Source organism: Helicoverpa zea, chromosome 4, assembly GCF_022581195.2.
Source record: "Helicoverpa zea isolate HzStark_Cry1AcR chromosome 4, ilHelZeax1.1, whole genome shotgun sequence".
Taxonomy (NCBI): Eukaryota; Metazoa; Arthropoda; class Insecta; order Lepidoptera; family Noctuidae; genus Helicoverpa; species Helicoverpa zea.
In genome coordinates this window covers 4365902-4392710 of record NC_061455.1, presented here as the reverse complement: position 1 = coordinate 4392710, position 26809 = coordinate 4365902, and the positions used below count along the sequence as shown (strand labels likewise).

Sequence of the window (26809 nt, the reverse complement as noted above, 5' to 3'; positions counted from 1 at the left end):
CGACTCCGGACGACGCGCACGGCGCGACTCCGCCACGCGAACTTGTCGTACGACATGAAACTGTGACGTGTGTTTTGTTTAGAACTCGGATTAAGGTAGAGTGGTGTTCTGTATGTATGTAGTTTTATGTGGATAGTTTGGCACTTTTTATGGGTTTCGGTCGATGTCTTGTTGAAGTTGAAGAAATTGTCGTAGAAAATTTGTATATTTTTGGAGAAATGAATGGGTTTTCAAAGAAATGTTGGGAACAAAAAGAAAGAGTTGTATTGAATGATTTGTAAGACTTCTCTTTTTATAATAGTTCTTTACTGACTATGTTCTATTTAACATATCGTTTCACTAATTAAATAAGCTTAACAACACCAATCAATCACTCAAATGTATCTTCAACACATAAAAAAAATCCTTTAGTTAAACACAAAATATAATAATTAATATAGAGCGTACACTCACAGAATACATAGGCCTTAATTAATACCCTCAATACGAAAAGGGCAATATTTTAATACAAATAACAAATGAATATTCATAGCACATAATCTAGCACCTCCAAAAGTAGGGTCTATATTTACAGACGTGACGATAATTCCATTCCCTGCGATAAATAGTTAGTTGCGTGCTTAATATTCTGTACGTACGGCAACTGACAAATTCTCATGTTGAGATTATATTTGTGCCTACGAGCATTTTATGATGTAGATTCACTCGAGTGTTAAATGTATCGTAACAAGGATTATTGGGGTGCTTATAGCCGATCAGCTTACGTCCGTACCCAATCATTATTTTTCTAAGAAAATTGTATAAGATTGAGTGTTAAAAAATGGACAATGAAAGCTACATATTTGTTAAAGGAATGGAAATTGAAGAGTTTCAACTTTTCCTTTTTAAGCCGAAGATGAATCAATTCAGGTTTAATTGATTTAGGCTTTCAGGTCAAGTCGATCGATGATTGTTGAAAAAGGAACTCCTACTTTTTTTGTAATGTTCATTACAATTTGAAATTAAACAACATCAAACGAAAACAGAAACATGTACATCAAAGATTAAGAAAATGGTTACAAATTGACTATTTCAAACACTCTGAAAATCTATACATAAATCGCTGATTTCCTATATTAAGACTAAAATTAGTCCTTTCAACTTCATGTGACAGATTAAATTGACAGGTTATGATTTATAAGTTACCCCGGCTAATTTCACATATATCACATAAATCTATCATAATTTCACCTCCCTGTCAATTTCCCACAAATTGATGACATAAATATAACACTCGATAATATAATTAATGGAAATGAGTGAACTGTGAATGAAATGAATGAAAATCCGCTGCCGTACGAAACGCTGGATGGTGCAAATATTTTAATTGCACATGAATCTGTTATCCGTGTTGGCAACATTTCGAGACAGGCTTTATTTCCATCCCTCACGTCTGTCGGAACTTGATGCCGACTTCGCAAATGAAACTTAGTCGTATATTGTATGTCACATCCAGTAAACGTTTATATACGCGCTGTGCACTTAGATGGACTTAGAAATATATTATACAAGATCAGAAGGATCAGAAGTTCAGTAAATAGTTTTATTTGTGCAGTTTTTTTGGAAATTAGAGCCAAGGTTCTGGTTACAACCACAATCCAGTGATTATGGTGCCATTGTATACCTCCTTGGGAACATATGCTACATTATAATTACGGTGAGCCGGGTGTCAGGTAGTATGTCACTTCAAAGACGTTTGTGTGTCATCATATTACAATTAGCAGGATTACCCAAGCTCAAGCTGATTAATTGACCTAGTCCTCAAGAAATTGTATAAATAAATCTCATGAGTATGGACAAAGTTATAAATAAATACACATTAAGATTCCAATCGTGTTGAAATCTATTTACGTTTATTCGGCAATATTTCCAAAACAATATACTAAGATCCAATCAGGCCACAAATTCCTCTATCATCCGAACCGACTTCCACTACTGCATATTCAAACGCTACTTATGCATTAAATCCCCAATCAGCCAAATTGAATACTAAACCCGATAGTGAGAACTTTGATGAAATGGTGACGTCATATGTCAGTCACGGCTATTCCCATCATCTATCTATCTATTGTGTTGCTTACTGGAGATATAATTTTGACAATAGCCGCATACATCATCATCCTCCGAGTCTTTTTCCCAACTGGGTACGTTGGGGTCGGCTACCAGTCTAACTGGATGCAGCTGGCAGCTGTTGAGTATCAGTGTTTTACAAGGAGCGACTGCCTATCTGGCCTCCTCAATCCAGTCACCTGGCCAACCCAATACCCCTTGGTTAGACTGGTGTCAGAGTTACTGGCCAAAGATGTTCAATGTCACTAGCCTCATATAATCAATGTCAAATTCCTATCTCTGGTAAGCGACAATAGATAGATTGAATATTGGGATCGGCCATAAGTCAATATGGCCTACTCTCTAAAAGACCTCGACATTATAATAGGGATAATAGCCAGTTGTTACGTATGAAATAACTTGGGCTGAACCCGAGGGATTTTGTAAAGGTGACAGAATTAGAAATAGTTGTGCATATAGAAGTTGTAACTGGCTGTTTTCGTGTTTGGGATAAAAAGGTTGTAAATGTTAAGCTGGGTGCTTGTACGTTGTATTATTGTGGTCTGTCATAGCTTAATGAGAAACATAAGTGCCTCTAAGTTTATCTTTGAAATACAAAGCTACATTACATTTCGCCAGAAATAATACGCATAAAATCTTCACCCATCTAGTAATTGTTCACTAGGTGGGTGGAAAGGTATAATAATTATTTCTGAATTTCTATGATTAACGATACTGTTACTTAACGCCTTAACAATTAAGACAAATTACAGCAAAAACGCCTACACCATTTTGTTAATGCTCACTAAAACTTAACAACTAGGCATTTTGATTGATACTACAACATTAGAACATTTATTTACATTATATCGTTTTATAATGGAAAGTAATGAAGTCAAATAATACTTAAGTAAATACTGTGGTTATTTTATTCCTGCTATTCAAAGGTAGGCTGGTGATTTCCTAGCTATTTAAATAACAATCTTCAATCAGTCATCAAACGTAACGTGAACCGATATCTCAGGATATTTAGCTGAATAAATTCGTGTCGTACACTCTGAACTTTAACATAAACTTAAACTTTACACAGGGCATATACAGAATCACTGCCTGTCAATATTGGTACTAAACCAAATTGCGAGTTCATGATTTAGGTGTAACTCTAAGCTGCTAGCTCTCTGACCTCGGATTATCCTTTTGAGAATCATTTGATTGCGTAGGTACCTATTCCGGTAGGTAAATTCGAAATGCATTCATTGGTGAATTCTGTTGGCTTTATTTACAAAGATTGTAGAAGTGTATACTTCTGTCTATTATCAATACTTGTGGGGGATGAAAGATATTTCTTAGTGTTGTTCTTAACGCCACGCTTTTTCTTAACTTACTAAAATGCTCTACTACTATTAAGATTCAAATAAAATTCTGTAATTTTAGACGGTTTATATTTACTCCTCTCTCTTCTACATCTCGTCTTCCAGGTAAATTACATACTAGAAAGTAATAACAGAAGCTAAAGCAGTAAGTACCTACCTATATGAAAAACAGGCTTTTTCATAAACATTCTTCCTGTCTCATAAAATTTGTTCGTAGTGGTGTAATTTTGACTTTTATATTAGGTGTAAGTGTCGCAGGGATGCCGAGCCTTTCAACGCGGCATTCTAAACGCCCGTAGTCTGCATCACAAAGATTTCCTCTTTTTCTAGTTTTGTGTTGTGTTTATGATATAATGTAGGCGATCTCAACGTAAACTTTTGCGTTTATGTTATGTGTCGAAAATTTATTTCGACAAAAGCAGCGAATGTGAACAAAAAATGGACTACGAGCTTTTTCAAGAGAAGATATTTAAACTAATTGATGTTTAATTTCACTAAGTATATAGTCACTATCTTTAATTGTGCTTTGAAACTATTTGATAAAATTGCTGAAATGTTTTCAGTGTTCATCTTTGCAGTGATCTGATCCTAACGACCAAAAGTATGTGCTTACATTTTAGCAAATAAAGAGAGTTATGTATGCAGATATAAGCTATTCTAACAAAACTATGTATAGCTAGTTAATACTTTGTCCCCAAACTCCTATTACTAACCAGTTAATATAGACCCTATAATTAATATTTAATGAAAGCTTCGTGAAGTAAAATAGAACATGGTGGATATAATTACCCTCCTAGTTTCCAAAACTGTGCACATTAATTTAAATGCAGAGAGATAGCAAAATCAATTTTTCATCCCACCATCTCGAAAAGAGTAGTTTTACCCTTTGATATCTGAGTGTAAAAGCCGTTTTTATACTCTAGAGCGGCAAAGTGATTTGAATTTAGAACATCGTGTGCAATACTCCATTTGTGACAATCTTGATAAGACTTTTCAAACAAATACATATTAAACAAATAAAATACCGCTTAAAATAATTATTCAATTAATTAAGTAATATTTATTATTGTTTTTACATAGATTTTTAACCTCGTTTCATTTTTAAACTGAGTTTTCAAATAAATGTACTTTAATAGGTACTTCTTTTTAATTTGATGCTCATATGTGCGCGCCATTTTGTTTTTTGAGTTTAGAAATTTCCTCGATGAGGTGGGATGAAAAGTTACGTGTTGCACTCGAGTGCAAAGATTTTTCACCTTGTGCTCTTTTGATTCCCTCGCTATCGCTCAGGATTCTAATTATTGAAACACTCGCTACGCTCGTGTTTCAATTTTAGAATCCTTCGCTTGCTCGGTCATCAAAATTGAGCCCGCGGTTAAAAAACAACTTTGCACTCTTGTATAACAAATAACTATTAACCGAATTATCCTGCACTTTCATCGAACTCTGTCGAAGTTAGAAACTGCTGCTCATTTAATATTTTGTTCAATTCGTGGAAAATCGAAGCGTGTGAATTTTGATACATTTCTGATAATTTTCATTCGTGGGTGAGACTAACTTTTATGTAAAATTCGACTAACTTTTTAGAAACGAATTGAGGAAAATTGTTTTATAGTAATTTGTCACATCATCGTTGTATACAGGCTATCTTTTAACAATTACACAATTCCTTTCTATTTGTGATGACTTGATAGAACGTTATTAAAAATAACCTTTATATTTTTTGTTGTTATTCTGGATTTTTTGATATGGATAAAGAAGACAATATTATTCGCTATATACAACATGTAACTTAATTAACGCACATCCTGAAATTAGTTTGTTCAGAATCGTTTGCTGAATCGATTTATATCATTTTAATATAGGTAATTGTTTATCCCAAAAATAATTTAAACTACGTAAATTATTGTCATATTAACCCTGTACAGTCAAAACAAATTCAAATAGACCGTAACTCAAAGTAATAAGACTTCGTGTAGGTATTGTCGGCTTTTTCCGTAATTTGGTTATGTTGTGTCGAGTCGAGCGGCGCGCGGCGCGATATTTGCGTGCGTAGTAGTATGACCAAAAAGTTCTCCAAGAATTGATATAACTAATTTAGTAAATAACAATGCATATAAATGTTAAATTAAAAATTCAGTGTATGTATTATGATTCTAACATAATATTCTAATTGGGGTGTTTGAGGGTGTGCGTTAATTACGTTACATGTTGTATATTGAACAGACTAATCTTATACCTACCATATAAAGGATCACTATGCGTTTATATTCTTGTAGGAGCTCCCAACTGAATACAATTAATTATGATTGAAGTGGGTTCATCATAATAGTAGTTGAATGTGAACTCCCAAGACCCCTGCGGGGTGCTTGTCTTTTATTCGTACTAGTATGATTATATCGTATTTGATAATAGTAGGTTACCTCTAAAGATTAGTTTTTGAACTTTGAAGCAGCTGGCCCTTGGACGTTAAGTTTTAAGAATGACCACTAATATCGTACAAATATAGTAATTTAAAAATTAAAAATGGTTTTGTCTAGAAAAGTGATACGGTTTGACTGGAAATTGATAAGTGCGTAAACTAACACTATGCTCATACATTTTTTTATGTCGGAAATGTAGTTTTAGCTACTGTTATTGTTAAGTCAAGTCAATAAAATGCCTGACAAATTACAACTTAATTTAGGAGCTATTTATAACCACTTTTCTAATATTATGTAAACAATCCCGTGACGGACTTTATACTTTCATAGGATAAATTTAGAACAAAAACAAGCGGAAACAAAAGAGTAACATCCCTATCAGCTATTTATAACGAACCCCTTTTTTCATGCCTCTCTTTGTTTTAGAAACTCTTGCTAAAACAATCTTATTAGAACCGAAATTTTCTAAAACATTTCCCAATACCAGCTTCCTGCTTTTTTACATACTTAAGTTTACCTAATTTTCTTCCTTTTTTTGAAAGCCACACTTATCAAATTTTATAAAACTCTCATTGCTTCCAAACCAAATGTCTAACAAGATAAGAAGAGTGTTGATATAATTATTTACGCATATCTATGTATTAACGAACCGTTAACCACAATGTTTAATTAGACACACAATACACCCGCGACAACACTTACATAGTGTAACAAAATACTTAACAAAGACAATAATTATTGAACGTATCACAATACAGTAACACATATTTATTTACTCTGTAATTACGAGGTACACCGTACTTAATACCATATAATTGTAATTTAGAGTAAATATTTATTTAATTAAGAAGCAATTGTTTGTCTCTCCTTGTTTACTTTATAAACTATCTAATTTTGAGGTTTCTATATTTGGACTACAATTACGGATTATTGTTTGCAATAGAAACACAGAGCCCACTGCAGACTTTTAGTCGGCCGATACTTCGTTTGGGATCATAAATCAGTATGAAGGAAGATGAATGATAGACAGTAGTACGCAGATCAGTACAAAGATCAGGTATTCAGCCTGTAATAAATCGACTAATTTTGATTGGAATCAAGATTATAATCAAAAATAATAATTTTGACATCATGTCAACCGTTTGCCGACTATTTAGTCTCCAGTGTGTTCAGTACTCTAAATGTTAGGAAATAATTCAACCCTTCGCGAGCTAGTTACGTCGTCTATTGACTTTGAATGAAGTTTGATTCCAAGTTAGTTTCTGAATGTACGAACTACCTAATGATGTGTATGAGTTGTATGGAGCTCAAAACAAATAGAAAGGAAATGTCTATTTACATTCAAAAATAGTGTTTGCAGTTTGGTATTGTAGTATGAAACCACTATAACAAAGCACATTGAATCACCTGATGAATTTATCATTACAATGGGATTATAATTTACGCACTGCACTTATAGAGGTACATTATATCGCGATTCAATTATAAAATTATAGATGTAATCAAAATATTATTCATTCAGACAACATACAAAAGGCAAAAATACATGGTGAATCCATGTATTTTAATGGATTGATAAAACAGTTAACACATTTTTATTTTACATAACTATTGATTGAATTCAGTATATTTTTTGCCTCATTTACAATTCAGGATTCTGCAAAGGGAATACCTTGTGTACCTACCTGAATTTGTATCCAGAATGTTACAAATATTTATAACCTATTCTAAAACCAACGTTTCAAGATCAACAAGTAATTTCTTAACTTTATAAAGATTACCACTTTAGGTACATTTTCCGCACACAGTTTCCTTTTCCCATGTCATGAATTAATGACGCCACAAACAAATGACTCGTAATAAAAACAAGAGACGCACTAAAGCACTCCTTATAAACTTATATATATAAAGGAACGCCTGACTGCGACCCCTAACACCAGCCATCATAATCAGTAACCCGATTACAAGATACACCGAATCTTAAACTTACGTTCTTAATTAGTGCTAAAGTTATTACGAGCACTCGAACATGAACATCGTATATGAGTTAATTGAATGTAAGGCTCGTTGTAGGCGCCTCTATTAAGTTTGAACATCGCGTGATCGATCGCCATGTGATACGGATGGATTTCGGTAGCCAAGTGGAGTCAAGTGATTTTCTTTTAGATATATGTAGGTAAGAATGAGGTCGGCACGCGATAGATACATATGAGATAAAGAAAAAAACGATGTTAGTTCTTCATAGTTTTTTTTACTATATTGTATAGCAGAAAACTATCTATGAGTTTTACCTACAATAAAATACCGTACGGGTCGAGTTAAATAAAACCGTTTAAAAATATGCCATTTAATATGTATAGAGGATTTCGTCTTATGTACAAAGGTTTAAATAAAAGCCACTTTTAAAACATTTTGTGATTATATTTTACTGAATTATTTGTCAATTCCAGTAGTTTTCCATTAGCAAAAATACTCGGAAATGCATAAATAAATACCTTTAATGAAAGTAGTAAGTGGAAAGAGGTATACCTGAAATTTACGGCAAAGCAATTGAGGTCAAAAGAGCTTCATTCCACGGACATTAGGGCCGGCAATCACGTAGAACACCCATAGAGAGCAATTCCATTTGTAAAGTCATAAAACCAAGGAAAACGGCTGGTGCTCCAAGTATGCCTTTAACGTTTAAAACGTTTTGGAATGAACATGTTGAAAACATAGTTTTCAACTAGATAACTGACGTTTCTATACTGACTAAAGTACACCACAGCTTGTATAAATTAGGTAATTCAAATTTTGGATAAAAGACAGTAATATTTTAGTAATAACTACAGAAATTAAAATTACAGAAATGTTACAATTTATTATTTTTTGTGGAGCTGACTTTTACGTCCTTCCAAAATAAAGACTGATTTACACACATAAACGGGCTCACAGTAAATAATCCAATCGGGCCCAGTCGCAAAAAGTTTCTATATAGGTATCTACGGGAACGTTTTCCAATGTGCGAATATTGCCTATGGCCATGATACGGACGGAGGCAGCATCGAAATAGTTAGCTAAACCGATTGTTCGAGCATACGATAGGAAACGAGAAAATCCAAAATACCCCTTTTTTCGTTTTTCACGAGCTCCAAAACTATCGGATTGAATTTAATTTCAAATCCAGTATTACTTTTTTGCAGCTCAGTCTCTTAAATAACAGCAATTTTTTTTGTCAGCTAAAATCGCTTAAGGATCATCGACGTAAAAGTGTTCAATCAAAGATGAATGAACAAGGGAATGAATTCCTTGATTGGAATACCGACTGCTTTATTCATTCATTTATTCATTCAACACGTATTTTTCTGTGATCTGCCCTTTTTGCTTTATTAATATTAATGTTACATCCCTTTATGACTCGCGTTACCTTTTAACAAAGTTAGTATTGCAGCCTACGTGTCGCTTTTCGTGTCGTAAGTGTATTTATATTTAAAAAATCATGTAGATTGTTTTATTGGCGTATTTAATAAAATAACTCCAAGTTATTTAAGTATAAATCATTGTACACCTAGCTTTATATTATTCAAATAATCCTTAATTCTGTACTGTATATATTTGAATACATTTGACAAACTCAAGAATCTGTGACAGCGGTTTATTTGATGTTTCACTAGTTGGTCAATTTATTAATCTCGTAAAATTAATAGTAGAATCAATGTTAGCTGACCAAGAACAAAGAAAATAGCGGTATCTATTCGTACTTCCGCAACACCAAAATCAGGAACACGCAAAAAACTCGTACCTCTTTTCTAGGTGTACCTAGTATTATTTTGTTCTTTTGTTAAGACCGCATCGAGCGGTACTATCACCTCCTGGCACCATAGCATCAGCAAAATAGAAAACAGCTCGCTTCTAACGCCTGTCTATCTATATCTATGCCAATATTATAAAGAGGAAAAATGTGAACTTTTGTTTGTTTGTAGTGGACAAACTCAAAATCGAATGACCCGATTTGAAAATTATTTCAATGTTGGAAAGCTATTCCCGACACGGGCTTTTGTTTTAACAGGGTACGGGTAGTAATTCCCACAGGACGCGAGTGAAGCCGCGGGAAAACAGTAGTGTTATATAAACCTTTATGGAACACGTCGCTTCAACGCTTAAAGAGTTCGTGAGTAAACTTTATACCGTGGGTGTGCTCGCTCGCTAAGATTCGAAATTCGGTACCGAAATAAACTTACAGTTTTGTTATTGCGATAAGAAATGCTATTTTGTACGGTATCTGTAATGGAGGTGTTGTTTGCGAAATCCTACACAATTCTATTTGTGTAAAAATATATATTTTATTTACCGCTAAATTGATGTGGGGGCGAATAGTCAATATTGTTATTTGTTCGAGATGAGTTTCGCTGTCTTATCAGAGGAAGATAAAGATCAGTAATAATTTTGGCCAAAAATATCACAGTAATTGATAAAACTTTGTAAAAACCGGCCAAGTGCGAGTCGGACTCGCGCACGAAGGGTTCCGTACCATTATTTATAAAATGGACAAAATCACGTTTATTGTATGGGAGCCACCCAAAATATTTATGTAATTCTAGTTTTCAGTATTTGCTGTAATAGCGGCAACAAAAATACATCATCTGTGAAAATTTTAGCTCTCTAACTATCACGGTTCATGAGACAGCCTGGTGACAGACGGACGGACGGACGGACAGAGGAGCGAAAACAATAGGCTCCCGTTTTACCCTTCGGGTACGGAACCCTAAAAACTAGCTTATAAGTAGATAAAGTTTTATTTCCTCTACAAACTTCGAACATGTGCCGAACCTTGCTTTTAATATTCACCTTCTTATAAACCACGGATGTAAATATCACGTGTCATACCCACTAATATATTCCTAGAGCGCACAATACGCTTCCCTACCCTCCATTTAATACTACATCATTACGAAAGTGCAACGTCACGAAGGAACCCATTCTCTCTGTCACTCATACACTATGGGATACACACAAAGCCCTCCATTTGTATATTAAAGTGAGTTTCAAATGCCGACTATTGTAAATAGGTACCTAGTAGCTACATATTGTCTAATTTAGGCGGCCTCGAAGTTGACGGACGATCATTAATAATGGCTTTAGAATATTGATATGTTTGGTGGAACGTACCTTTATGGTAGTCTGAGGCGAGCTCATTCGTAGGTCGAAGTTTGAGGTGCTTATACTTATATCTGGCTTAAATTGGACATGTTTAGGATTTTAAAGCTGTGATTATTTAACATGTAAGTGAATTTATGAATATTAATCACATATTAGGCTCTCTATAGAAAGTGGTAAATTTTTATTTTTTATAATTACTTAAACAGAGCAATCAAGTATCTCTGTTATATAACCCTAGTTTTTAACCAGAACCCTCAACTCACCATATTACTGCCTGCCTTATAACGATCATACCAGATTAAATTCAATCCTGTCGGATAAGACACGGGGCCTTCACAGGAGCCCTTCATCAAATTTGACCCTCGACATAATCTGAGTGATTTACCGCTAAGTACAGTTATACTAACTTATACCTGGGACTAAATCTCAAATCTGTTAATAACAATTTTAGGGCAGGTATCACGGCATAGTTCACTCTAACTATCCAAGTCCGGATTAGGCGCGCGCCTAAATTTTAATACGCAAAGTTGGTGCAACCCTAAAGTTATGCTAAATTGAAACAGGGCTTTGTTGACGCTTAGACTGTTTTACCCACGTCTGTAATAGCTCAAACTTTGTACAAATTGTAGTTAATGACTAAGGCGATTGGGCAGTCGAGTGAGCGGCCATTTATCACAATACAGGAAACTCCTACCTTCGGCTGAGTCAGCAGAATCCTGAATAATCAGGCGAAAAGTGCACATCGATATTTTTAACACGATTAGATTGAGTGTACTATATTTGCTGCGTATGTATGTATGTATGTAAGTCGAAAAAAAGTCGTGGTGGCCTAGTGGGCAAAGAACCAACCTCTCGAGTATGAGGGCGCGGGTTCGATTCCAAGTCAGGCAAGTACCAATGCAACTTTTCTAAGTTTGTATGTACTTTCTAAGTATAGCTTAGACACCAAATGACTGTGTTTCGGATGGCACGTTAAACTGTAGATCCCGGCTGTCACTGAACATCCTTGGCAGTCGTTACGGGTAGTCAGAAGCCAGTAAGTCTGACACCAGTCTAATCAAGGGGTATCGGGTTGCCTGGGTAACTGGGTTGAGGATGTCGGATAGGCAGTCGCTTCTTGTAAAGCACTGGTACTCAGCTGAATCCGGTTAGACTGGAAGCCGACCCCAACATAGTTGGGAAAAGGCTCAGAGGATGATGTATGTATGTATGTATGGTATAAATCAAGGAGTATGGATGTATTACCCGTGCCTGTGATTTCCCATGAGACTTTTACTTTTCCGCATATTTCGTGACCCATGTTACTTGTGTATGAAATATAATCTTATGTAACGGAAAAATCAAAATAAACCTTCATAAAAACTGATATGTTTTTCTCGTGTCGATCATCAGTCACGTAAAAGTAGGTGTATAGAGATGAAGTAACAATTGCAGGTAATGTGAAAACTTGGATTTTCATCAATATGATAAATAAAAATCACGACCAAAATAACATTATGTGATCAATTAAGGTTACATTTCTCTTGCTATTTCCAACAACTCTTGTTTTTTCAAAGTTTATTAAATACACATATTAGATACAACAGACTATGAAAAAAACGTAAAAAGACTACACTATCATGACTAAGCGAATGCTACGCCGTAACCACAACGTAGCGTAGGTCTTAGTTGACCGAGAGATTCCATTTTAAGCTTGAAAGAAATATACGATGGTATTTTCTTTTTGCTTTTATACGTTTTAAAGTGTTATCAAATTTTGAAGTACAATATGACAACTCCCACACTAAAGTTGTATGGACTTTTCAACAGACGTGTATGTATTAACAATTAACACGCCTACGCCGATACTTAGCTACACGTGAGGTAATATCGAGATATTAAAAGCGGTTCATTTTACATAATCGATAATCGATATGATGACTAGTTTCGTATACCATCGTTAGATCACAACCTGGGGTTGGTAAATTTTTTTTCGTTATATCACTCGAGAGACCATGTAGTGTTCAGTAGGATATAAGAGCATAAAAAATAAAATTTATGGGAGTATTCAATTTAAAAAATCGACTCTAGCAAATAACATACTTCTACCAAGAAATATGTCTTAGTAGAAAGCAGTATAATTATTCTGTTAATTCACATAATATCCTATTATACGTACAACACCACAATTTAATTTAGATTCCTTGTACAACCTCAAGTTAACATAGGTAGTCAATAATTGATCAAGCGAGTCAATATTTGATTAACCCAGACATTACATTAAAGTCACTAGCTGTAGAGATAACGAATTTCAACATTATTGTATTACTTAATCCTTTAAAATACCAAAGGGCTGCTTCCCATAGTTTCATTCATTAACTACTACGTACTCCAAGATAAGCAGTGTCCTGTAGCTTGACTAAATGAATAGGCTATCTTACACTGAAAGATTTTTTCTTATAAGACTGGTGTGTTTTGAAGATTAGCACGTTCAAATCAACAAACAAACTATTCAGCTTTATATATTTTATGAGTATAGGTACTTGAAACAGATAACTAATCGCGGCCAAGGCGCGTCGCTAGTTTATAGTTAATGAATTGCGAATATATCTAATGCGACTAATAAATCTAGATCATATTAATTCCACTCCACATTTTGACCATTATCACCCCGAATTACCCACTATCCATATTCTCATCAGACCTATAATCCACCATAATATAAAGCAGACACTCCGTTTTCAATTAATCCTGGATACAGTTTATAGGTCATGGCATTCGGCATACAAACTAATTATTTATTCGTAAACGATTCCTGCGTGAGCCTGATTGGCACGCCGCAGAATCAGCGCCATATTGTTTCAGTTTCAGAACGTTTCTGAGTAAATACTGGCCGTCGGGTTTGCTTAGTTTGGATAGAAGACGATTGTGGCTCTAGTGTGCTCCATCGAGGATATTAAACCTACTTAAAATCTAGAACAAATTCAATTCAAGTAGAAAAAAGTAAGGTGTTAAGAAAGTAAGATAAACACGTGCAATTATGACAGTATAAAAAACATAACTTTTAAAACTATCAACAATCGATTAACACATCTCTATCGCGTAAATAGAACCAATAAAAAAGCACAATGGCTTGGGCCTAAATAAACGCAGCTTACCTGAATGAGACAAAACGTCTAACGTCCTTACACCCTCGCTAATCTGATTTAAACCAAACACAGGTTGCGCTAAACAAAAAACAACGTAAACGAAGAATGTAATACCACATTACCGACATTGTTTCCAGACAAAATACATGTGATGGGTTAGGATTACAATCGAACGACAGACAGTAGAACAAGTACCCCCCACTTACCTCCTTAATCCCCCCCCCCCTCCCTTCTACTTTACTGAGTGACGTAAAGCTGATGTGTGATACCCTGTCAAGACCCCAACGCCATAGGCACAAGAATGGCGCGGAAATTTGCTTACGAATTGTGCAATTTCGATTTCCTTAGGGCAAAGGCAGCGGTGAAATTTACCCGGTTTTATGGAAAACTGTTGGCTATACAAATCAGGCGATTTCAAGTTTGTGATCCTCAAGTGGGAGGCCTAGATAAGGGAGAGATACAGAAATCTATACTAATATTATAAAGAGGAAAACTTTGTTTGTTTGTTTGGTTGTAATGAATAGGCTCAAAAACTACTGGACCGATTTAAAACATTCTTTCACCATTAGAAAGCTGTATTATCTGCGAGTAACATAGGCTATATTTTATCCCGGTACGAGCAGTAGTTCCCACGGGACGCGAGTGAAACCGCGGGAAAACGGCTAGTAGATAATATATATGTGTGGGAAGATACCAAAAAACCTTCTTTGTAGTGACAGAAAACAAATGGATAGATTAGTGGATGGATGAATCTGTTTTTCCTTTTGTCCAATTACAAGCATACAACTTCTATTTCGGTGCTAACAGATAATGAACATTCACCGTCTTACCACAAAAACTTTTTAACGTCAGTTTAAGACTTGTCTAAAAAAATGTCAAATTATGACGTTGACATATGGTTCATTTTGGAGCCACATTTTTTTTAGACAACTGTAAAACAGTGGTTAAAGTTTTTGTAGTAAGGCCATTAAAGTCTAGTCACAACCAGTACATGTATTTCGTAGATATAGTGATAGCTTTATCTAACTTCTGAATGCTGCATTTTTTGTAACGAAGAGTTATCAATCTATCGATGCCTCAATGTTTTTAATATGGCTGATTCTTTATTGATTAGAATCTCCAAAAGATCTCATAACGCGGCTTTTTGATCGAACAAAGTCGATAACCACCCAATAGGTAGCAAAACAAACGAGCAATTACTGCGAGCCGCCAGAGAGTACTTAGCATAACGAGGTTCGATATAGCATCTCGCATCAACAGCTATTTAGCCACGCATGAATTAGCGCGGCTATACTCGTACTAGATTACCTAACTGATATTTCCATTCTGAAAGTTCAGAATATCCATATTGAACTAAGCGTATGGAAATCAAAATCTTTAAGACCTTGTTTCTATCAATTTATGTCGTTGATAAGCAGTGAAAAGTGGTTTATACAATTTTGTAGGTAGGTTGATTCTAAGGAATTCACGTAGTAGAGTTTTTCTTTTGTATCCGTAAATCTGGATAGTTAGTAGATAGGTTAGTAGTCTTTAGGAGCCTGTAAGTTTGGGAATCCTGATTTACGAACAACGAAAAACAATAAGAAATTCCAAGAAGCTCTTTCCTTAATACCTTTCTTTTTTTATTTATATGGCTTCGGAAACCTTGACTGCTTCCCTGAAATCAATCTGTATTTTAATCAAATTTTATTTGTTCGGAAAAATATGAGTCAAAACCACTTGGTCTTGTTACATGACCTTTGTAGTAGGTAGGGTACGACATGTTTTGATTCGACCTTTCTTTAAAAAGTACCTTAATGTATTAAGCTGTTGTACATGTAGGCACATACATATATTTTATTCAAGGCCTTAAATTAAATTACACGCACGGAACCAACAAAAGCCCTTGACCATTCCAGTCTCGGTACATTTTCTTACAGCTAAGTTTACTGCCTAAAACCCTTATAATTCGGGCCTACCACCTGCTTAACGTTTAATGTTTTAGCCTGTAACTTTGTTAAGACCCTTAAAAGGGATAATACGTAGATCGTAATACTCTCACGGTTATGAATTTGCAGATAATGAGGATTAGCGTGCATTTATTATCAAGTAATTAAGTGCTGATTAGGATACAATAAAATTGTAGTTTCAAAGAGACTTGAATGCTTACGGACATATACATAAGGTATAAGTTAAGAATGTATCTCTTAATAATGTTTAATTGTAGATACTATCCTACTCCATGGTATTGTCTAAGATTTATATTTAAGTACATTTCTACTAATTACTTAAATAAAACTCAAGGAAAATTCAGACATAATTGCTAACGTTTGCCCAGTCTGAATGTCAACCACATTAATATTTAATGTGGTGGCCGGAGGTTAGGGAAGGCACTTCCAGCAAGTGGGAACGGTTACGATCATTACTCTAGTCTTCTTAGTATTGGGGATGGAATAAAGGTATATATGATTATGACTATTAAACATTTCATTTACAAAAAATGCATATAACTTTTCTCAAAAGGTCAACACACGTTAAATAATGTCCCATGAAATTACAAAGTAATGACGTATCCCTACTAATAGCCCTACTTCCCTACTAATATTACAAATGCGAAAGTAACTCTGTCTGTCTGTCTGTCTTTTACGCTTTCCCGTCTAAACCACTGAACTGATTTTAATAAAATTTGGTACAGAGATAGAGTTGAACTTGAGAAAGAATATAGGATAGTTTTTATCCCGGAATTTTGAAGAGTTCTCTTGAAAACGCGATATAACCGAACTCGACGCGGGCGAATCCGCGCGCGGAAGCTAGTAACATATAAAACCTTTTTCGATATCTTTGTAAAACCATTTCAACAACCCAATATACAGAATGTTTTTTACTAAGTTCCAAGTTATTATTCCCCCATGGGTAATCGATGGTGGTCGTTTACCTTTTTTCGACCTTCGTTCAGGGTGGATTGTATGGGCCATTTGGTCAATTACTTTGTTATTTATTCAATGAAAATGAATGTTATGTCGATATAACTTTAGGTCTACACTATGTATTAAGCCTAAAGTTATTTTCATTTGGTTTGGTATTATAGTACCAATACTTCTGTACCATTCAAAACAAATCTGTACAGTTATAAAATAACATTATAATTTCAAGGATTTACTATGTACTTTACAAAATTGTGTGAAGCAGTGATAAAGTTAGGAGTATCGAATGTTTTGACAGTTTTCAAGTGAGAATTTCAGTTGTTTGTGATTGACTCTTATGTGGTGCTCTAATTCTTGCATTCTATTTACTTCACAGATCATAAGAGATCATTAGAGGAGTATATAAGGCTAGTAAATAAGGGGAGTATATAAGAAAGCACATAAGAGGAGTACATAAGAAAGTACATAAGAAAGTACATAAGAGAGTACATAAGAGAGTTCATACGAGAGTACATACAAGAGTACATAAGAGAGTACATAGTACGAAAGTACATAAGAGAGTACATAAGAAAGTACATAGTACGAAAGTACATAAGAGAGTACATAAGAGCGTACATAATAGAGTACATAAGAGAGTATATAAGAGAGTACATAAGAGGAGTACATAAGAGAGTACATAAGAGAGTATATAAGAGAGTACATAAGAGGAGTACATAAGAGAGTATATAAGAGGAGTACATAAGAGAGTACATAAGAGAGTATATAAGATAGTACATAAGAGAGTATACATATAAGAGAGTACATAGAGAGTACATAAGAGCGTACATAAGAGATTACATAAGAGAATACATAAGAGAGTATATAAGAGAGTACATAAGAGAGTAAATAAGAGAGTATATAAGAGGAGTATATAATAGAGTACATAAGAGGAGTACATAAGAGGAGTATATAAGAGAGTACATAAGAGAGTATATAATAGAGTACATAAGAGAGTATATAGGAGAGTACATAAGAGAGTTCACAATAGAAGTACATAATAGAGTACATAAGAGAGTACATAAGAGAGTATATAAGAGAGTACATAAGAGAGTATATAAGAGAGTACATAAGAGGAGTACATAAGAGAGTATATAAGAGAGTATATAAGAGAGTACATAAGAGGAGTACATAAGAGAGTATATAAGAGGAGTACATAAGAGAGTACATAAGAGAGTATATAAGAGAGTTCACAATAGAAGTACATAATAGAGTACATAAGAGAGTACATAAGAGGAGTACTTAGAAGGAGTACATAAGAGAGTATTCGAGTGTGTCCTACCTATAGATGTAATATACTAAACAAGATTGCGCACGCTCAAAATATATATTTACGAAAATGAACTCTATTCGAACGCAATAAGGTACTAAATTGGTTGCATAATACACAGAGACAAATCCGAGCCGTGAGGGATAGAACGGAGGCCGTTTGTCTCTTTCTAACACCTTGCCAGCATAAAAAAATGTTGTGATCAACAGTTTTGACTTCCCAAAAAAACAATTGAATCACTTATATTTTTATCTTATTTTAACAATTGTAAGTCAACAAATTAATAACAATCACATTCATTTATTCGTATGAATTCTTAAAACATAAACAACATAAATTTTTATTTTGCTTTTTTTTATTTTCTAGTGGTAACCCCGAACATTCTTGGTGCGTAATCAGCATTTAAAATTTTGTTTATATTTTTTGTATTAAATCAATTTAAACTATCAAAATGGTGAAAAAATGTTGCGTTTATACTTGTAAAAGTGAATCCTATGGTGGTTGCAATATATCGTTCCACAGGTTAGCTAATAATAACATTTTCGTAAATCAAACAACTAGGGTGCCCATGAATTCTTGTAATGAGTCAAAATATGGGTGATGGATTTTAAAACTGTTGTACTATTGTTATAGCTTCCCAAAAAATGAAGAAAGGCGACATAAACGGCTCAGCAGTCTATATGTGAAGCAAAAATACAAAAAAAGCAGTCTTCACTTCGAATCTTCCTGCTTTTATACTGCTAATTCCCGCTAATTATTAAAAGCTTATATTAGTATTTTAAGGTCACAAACTGCGTAAGTTAAAATTTCAATACCAATCTGTGTTTAATAATCTTAGCAAATTCGGATTTGTCCCACATAGCTTAATCTCATAGTCACCCTATTAGAAAGGGACAGACGGCCTCCGTACTAACTGTTTCACTCGGCTCGTTTTTTGGATAAAGGTGCGCGCGCAGTCCTGTTTACTATATTATGTCTATGGTCCTACCTAAGCACATTATATAATTCCTATCACATATTACTTTATGACATTCTATGGCGAATTAAAAAAAGTAACAAGTTTTTTTTTACAATTAACCATAGTCTATCATTAAGAATACCTATGTGATAGGATTTAATGTGATTATTGTAGGTACGACACACCCGATATATCAAGACACGGATAAACTTCTGCGTATGATATAGTAAGTGAGAAACTTGACGTACAATGTACAAGAATGAGTAACCGAATACTCCTAACGGTATAGATGGAAATTTTTTTTAAGGCTGTATTATTTTCATTTTAGTATAATTGTCATTGTTTCATACTACCTCTAAAACCACTTGGCAGTAACATCGATCATATTTCAGAATAACTATTAGGCTATGTTTGATCTAAGTGCGGACAGTAGTTGCTTTAGAAAGCTGGTGAAGCCGCGGGCAATACCTAGTAGACAATAATTTATTCATTACAGGATTCAGGGACGTGATTGAATAGAATACCAGCCCAATCTATATTTATTTAAAATCTTCAAAGTTTTGAGAGCAACATTTGAAAACCTCGTTATTTTTAAAGCGAAAGCCGAAGCAATCTATGAAATTCGTCGGTAAAATTCCATTGGCCTATTTTCTTTGCTGGACTCATATCCGCTAAAATCGTTTGACTTAAATAATGGTCTTGGAACCCTGAATTTTATGCCCGTCATCTCGCTTCAAGTTTCTTAGATTTAAACTTGATTTCTATAATTCAAAAATGTTGATTTTAACTTGGGATTGTCTATTTAATTAATCTATTTAATGGGCATGTAAATAGTTCAACTAATTTAGGAAAGGTCCTTTATACCGACCTGTTGAGCTAAAGAATTGAATTTTACCATAGATGTTTTATGATCCCCATATGTACGTTGCAGTAGGTATTTAAATATCATTATTTTTTGTGGACGTAAGGTGCTTTCATGGCTGCAGAAATAACTTATTAACTTTGAATTCATTATCAACTAAGATTTTTAACTAGCACTGTTATGAATTGACCATAATTCTTTAGAATTTCTCATATAACTTAATTCCAATTTAAATATTCTCACTGTAACTGATATATTTCAACAAAACAAATTGCCAGTTATATCGTATAATAAAAAAAAAAACAAAACTAAAGTCTCACGTATTTACAGGTACATTTGCTATCTTCGATAAAAGAAACCCTCTTTCTTTTGTCTGTAGTTGCAAAAAGAACAAAAAAATTGTCTACGTAATACTAGAAAAAATAGAACAGCCTACGCAGCACCCAAAGAAATGTTTACAATAGGCGCCAAAATGAGAAATAAACTGAGTTCACCTCTGTGAGTAAGGTACCAACAGTCTATTTCAGGTATATAAGTATACGTTTGTGGTACATATACAACGATTAACTATTAACTATTGTATGTTACCTTTACTATTTTAACAACTGTGTGTGTGTAGTCATAGAGAAATTAAAATCGTTTGATGATTTCACATGTACTAAACTGAGAAAAAAATGTTGACTAAAAACTATTTTAATTATCTTTAACCTCGGTCTGACCCGCGTCTTGTGGGAATTCCCTTCCTTCGAACAGAAGCAGGCTATATTGTTTTGGTAAACGAGCTCTATTGTTGCTAGGTTTGATAAAACATCTGCTAAGCAATCAAATCAATTGCGAGTAATTTTATAAGCATAGATAAAAACACACACCAACTTTCGTCTTTACAATGTTTGTGTGATTAATTTCAACTACTATATACCGTATTTTATGCTACAAAAATCATATTCACCTGCTTAAAATTCTAGGACACTTCAATCTTCAAATGTAAGTATCTCGGTGTCAGTCATACAAATATAACGAAACATCGTCACAGTACAACGAACCACAAACTTTGTTGTCAAGAAACTTCGCGTCCTTTTATCAAATTGATATCTTGAACAAAAGACAAAAACATTTGCCCTTTTCCCTTGGGCTACGCAAATGTAAGAAACTTTTTACAAGTAACAGTATGAAAAAGGATAGTCTGACATTTTGTAGGCGTATTTTTATTTATGTTATATTTTTTTGTTTGTTGCTTTGTTAACTAAATTCATCTAGTATATTATATGCCACATAATATCAGCATCATTTTTAACAACTATCCTCGCTTGGATAGTTGTTAAAAGGGATGAAAAACTTATAAATCAACAAACACCTAACATACCACTGAGGCAAACAAGATGTAGGTAGGTATATATAAACTAACTCCCGGCTACCTAGCAAAACTCAAATTAAATAGGAAAGTCACTAGTTGAATCTACTGTAAACACTTCTGATAAACCTAATCAAATACAGTGATAACCATTTTATCCCATAGGTCAATGACCTTTCATTTCGCTCTTACACACCTTTCCGTAACCTCGACATTTTCCACGAAATATTTCTTTCCATCTATGTATCGACACACGGGCGTGTTACGAGCCGACGTTTCAGTGCCAAAACATATAAGATACTGTCAAGCGAAAGGTTCCGTACATAAATCTCTAAGTTACGGCTATTATGTGAACAAAGGGAATGAATTCCACTCTCCGTCCGATTTATCGCTCCGTTATGAATCCTCACAAATGCAAAACAGATATAAATATTTATTTAGTGTACTTAGGCCGGGTAATCGTAAAGGTTCTCGATTAAAATGTATGGTTTTTACGTGGAGAGCTTTACGGTCGCCCGGAAAGAGGTCCGTATTAAAATACGTAGGTAGCAGCCAATTCTTTTGGAATCGTTTTAAAGCCAGATTAAACTGTGCGTGAAAACAATGTAACGGAACCGCACGAGAATATCCGAAGCGGAAAACTCGATGTTACACGGATCCTTTTTCCCAGTAAGACTTCGAAAAAGCATATTACGGGATTGTGAGAATGATTTGATAATTTGTCTGGGTTTTCATTCGTGTGAGTATTACTCACGCGAAATATTTTTGTTAAGTGGCAAAACCATTGACTTAGTGATACTATTTTTGGCTACATTGTTGATACAGAGTAAAATAGTAGTAGGTAGGTATATTGTTAGTTTAAATACCGGGTCTCCCAGGTTTGATTGATTGATTTGGCAAAATGTTGTTCAACTTTTTCAATAAAAAGTCTCATTAACTAGACGTCTGGATTTCAAAACGTACCAACTTTATAAAACGTTAATTCGTGCGTTAAATATACCTGAGTCCTTTATCAACTGTTATTACCAATTGTAATATCAGACTTTTAATAATTCATAAAAAGTCTGGCTCTATTCGAACGTTGAACTCAATGGTGAATAAAAGTCGTGCCCGCGACATGAGACTTACTGAAAATTGGAGCAGACGTTGATAAATTGTATAGACGGCTGGTATTCGAAAAGTCTGTAATCTGAAACTGGCTTCAAAAATACAGAAGGCTGGTTCTATTTGTTCACTACAAGATTCGGAGCATAAAAGCCGAGTGCTCATTCACTGTGACAATTAGGCCGCGTTCACACCAAACGTATAATCAGCTGTTGACTAGGAGCAGGCTGACTGCGCTGCCGTAATGGCGTGCAATCCGCTCAGTGTGAACGTAGCTGAATATGTATGGGGCTGTTAAACGCTCGCTTAGAGTCGGTGCCTGATTGTGATCGCGACTTTATTGTAATGCCGATGAAACAAAGCTTTTTCAATACACTTAGTATGGTTTTTATTTGTTTCAGATATCAAAACACCACAACAATGCTATAAGATGAGAATAGCAGTGCCTCCCAGTTCGTCACGCGCAGAATGTGAGGGGAGCTAGCCAGTGTCATGCAACTTGTAATGCTAAACTTTCTAATCATGTTCGACGTGGTGTTCATATTCTTCTTGTTCCTGATCGCTGTGACTTGTGTTATGAACTACATGCCGGGCCGAAGCAAGCGCTCCGAGGTCACGGAAGATGAGGTGGATGATGACGTCATCCCTCCCCCGCCGCTGTTCGCGGGAGATGACGATGAGGTTCCTACAGCTAGTCGAGACACGTACGTGGTGATTGCGCCGCCGCTAGACAACGTTAGAGCTAATAAGGGCAGCTGTCCTGTACATGTGGTGTAGTATAAGCACTGATATAATATGTAAGTATCTTATATTTTGTATACCTTTATCGGAAAGTGGACCTAATAATCCAAGGCTTATAGAATAGGTTATTATTGCTTGCTCCAAACAAGTCAGTGTGTTAGGTAAAACATTTAGGACCAACTTGGCGTTAACAAAGCATCAATTCATTACCCCAATTCAGAACTAAACTTCAAACAATGAACCCTTCTAAAAACCAGAGAGAGCATTAAATTTTAACATAACTTGTAAAATATTCGGAGCTTCGAAAGTTGGCAATTTATCTGAACAACTCAGCTCAGCATGACTCATTGAACCTTTCCTTTGTTTCAGATCAACGTAGGAGTTTATTATGAAGAAGCCTTATGAGAATGTAGGTGTCGAAATGTAGACATTTTTTACCAATTAGTCGAGTTTAAATAAATTCTTGTTATAAAGACTAAGACGGTGGAACACGGGAATCAAATGGATATAATGAGTTGGTCTGTAACATGGGTACTATCAGAATTAACCTCTTTCGATTGCACTTTATGAAGAAATAGATATAAATATAGAGCTGTAACGCGAACGTTATTATAATAAATGTATAGGGGGCCGTGTATATTGAAATGAAATAAAAAATAGTTGCAGTGTTATGAATTGAATAGAGATTTTGTTACTATACAAAAGTTTGCTACTGCATAACGCATTGTATATGTTTTATCAATTATATTCGGGATTTCAATGGCGTTATCCTCGCTGTGACGGATTTAGGAGCCATATCACAGAGCCCTGACAACAGGGGACTACGCTGCAAATATATAATAGGCAACAAAACGCAAATAGTATAAAACTGAATAGAACTTTTTTCGAATAAAAGAGGTTTTTATCTTTTTCAGCGGTACACGCGGCAAAGCCACGCTTAATCGAATGTCAATAACATATTGAACGTATAATTGAAACATCTGTTTGCTCGCTATAAGAATAAATAGCAATTTCTTTTGTAAAATTTTATCGCCTAATTTTATACTTTCTTGAAGGCCTAATAAAGTTCAGTTTTTATTTCTGTAACGACCATTAACGAAATCGTTTGTTACGCCTAACAAAGTCTATGTATTCGCGTGAATAAATAATTTGTTACGTAAAGTGTTCAATTTTCAGAGCAAATATTTGCAAGTGCTTGTTGAAGATGAATGTGACTGAATTATAAGTAAATGGTTAATAATGTTAGAGTAATAATTAGTTATACGTTTCGCTTGCCACAGTATTTTGTATGAAATACTTAATTACAACATTATGCTAATATTTATTTTATAGGTTTAGTCTGCTAATATATTGGGAGTAGATTAAGGAGTTTCAAATGGCTGCCTAATGTTTCGAGTTATATTTATTCTGAGTGTTCTGAATAGATATGTATCTATATAAAGCTGTTTGCTTTTTAAATAAATTGATATTGTAAAGTTGGGTGTATCGACAACTCTGTATAGGTACCTAATGTTAAAAAAAAACAGACAGAATACAATGCGGAATTCGTAATATCATCTGTAACTGAATACTAGTTTTTCGCCCCTTCTATACATCCATAGCTACATTTATTGAATCCAAAAATATTGTTGTGAAACCTTGTCAAAGTTCTCATTCGCAAAATATGCTGCTTCAGTCCCCTGCCGGCTTATCCTATAATCTTGTCTATTTCCGGACTTTAGGGTGTGTTCAAATGTCACTCGCTGATATAGAACTGTCAAACGTGTTCGAAATTCAAATTGTAATTTCCGTTGTTAATGGCTGTTGAGAGGGTCTTTTAATTTTCGAATTCTATTTTTGGATAAAAATATCTAGTGTGGCTGCAAGCCAGTAACAAACGAGAATCGGATTATATTCAACACTAATGTATGTATGTATAAGTTTGGTTGAACTCATTCATGTAGAAAGCCATATATCCAATATTTCCCCTTTGTTCTGAACATGGAGTTCGCCCCAAATTATTATAACATCAGTGCGATATTGAGTTTGAACTAGTGTCGTCGGAACGCACCCTTCATTTCTCTATCTATCTGTATGAACATACCCCCTCCCTCTTATGTACACACAACGCTTCCCCGCTTGCGTCGACATTCAATTATTCGCAATTAAGGATAAACTTTGAATAATTGACTATTCAAACAATACAAAATATCAATAGACTAACACAGACATTTAGTTATAGTTATAATAGTTTATACATTAGTATTTAAGAAATTATTATAATAATAAAAACGACAATACATGTTACGAATGTTTTCTCATATCATTCTGGTTAAGTGGAGTTTATTGTTCGGGTAATTAGTGTTCTTGTGTTTATAATATCCATTTACTATGGAAATATCTTGTAACCTATTTTTTGTAGGGAAATAATTTGATTTGGAACCAAAATATTATATAATAGACCGGTGTAATCAAAAATAGCATATAGAAACAGTCGATGACAATATACGACAAACAAAATATTTTCGACCCCCCTATATATGTAGAGACATAGCACCGGACTTTGCGGGTACAATAAGTTATAACCTTGTAATAGTAATTCGATAACTGTTTTAAACGATATACATATTAAAGCCTGAGTATTAACTTACTTATGTTGCTAACTGTACCTCTATGAAATAAATAAGGGTGTCTTTTCAGTATAAAAACCCGAGTACGGATACCTAAGTAAACAAAGTGGGTGTGGCTCGCGTTTCAGAGCCACTGAACTGAGTTGGAATGAAAAAACCACGAAATTTCTGCATAGTCACCAACTAAATTCAGCTTTACGAGCACAAAATAAAATATTTAATACAATATCTACATCATTAATCAACCAATCCATTTGACGAAATAAAATTGATATATTTTATAATTTGACATGTTAAAACGTAAACGTTTCAAAGATAATTAAAAACATAATAGATATTTCTTTCGACATTGCCGGCCCAAATATTAATGGATCCGTTAAAATTGTTGGAAACTTCGAAAAGCTGTGTTCATTAAGTATTTGTTGGATACCCTTTAAATCATTCTAAGTCTTCGAAATACCGGGTAATTTGTGAAAAGCTGAAATGTATATTATAATCTTTATTACATTATTTTTATCCTAGAGTAGAATTTATTTGTTTTTTTTTTCAGTCATATAGATTGTAGGTACCTGAAACAAATTATATAACACAAAAATGTAACTAAAGAGGTAAAAAATAATAATAAATTATCCAAATTCGAATAGTAATGAGTATAAAATCAAAAACATACACTATGTGATATAAATATACACAATTTTTAAAATGTAGTTGTATAGAAAAACTAAAGCATTGTTTTGAATTTATTGTTATACTTGCGTTGTCTGAGGACGCATAATAATGATGTAATTAATAAAATGCACTAAGGCAGTGTCGTCATAACATGA

General features: G+C 34.3%; 1 long non-coding RNA gene across 1 annotated transcript; it reads left to right on the top strand.

Annotated features, from left to right (window-relative positions):
• LOC124629573 lies at positions 1 to 26809 on the top strand. The gene is made up of 3 exons (XR_006984311.1): positions 1 to 95; positions 23037 to 23432; positions 23746 to 26809. It is a non-coding gene; the product is annotated as an uncharacterized LOC124629573 (long non-coding RNA).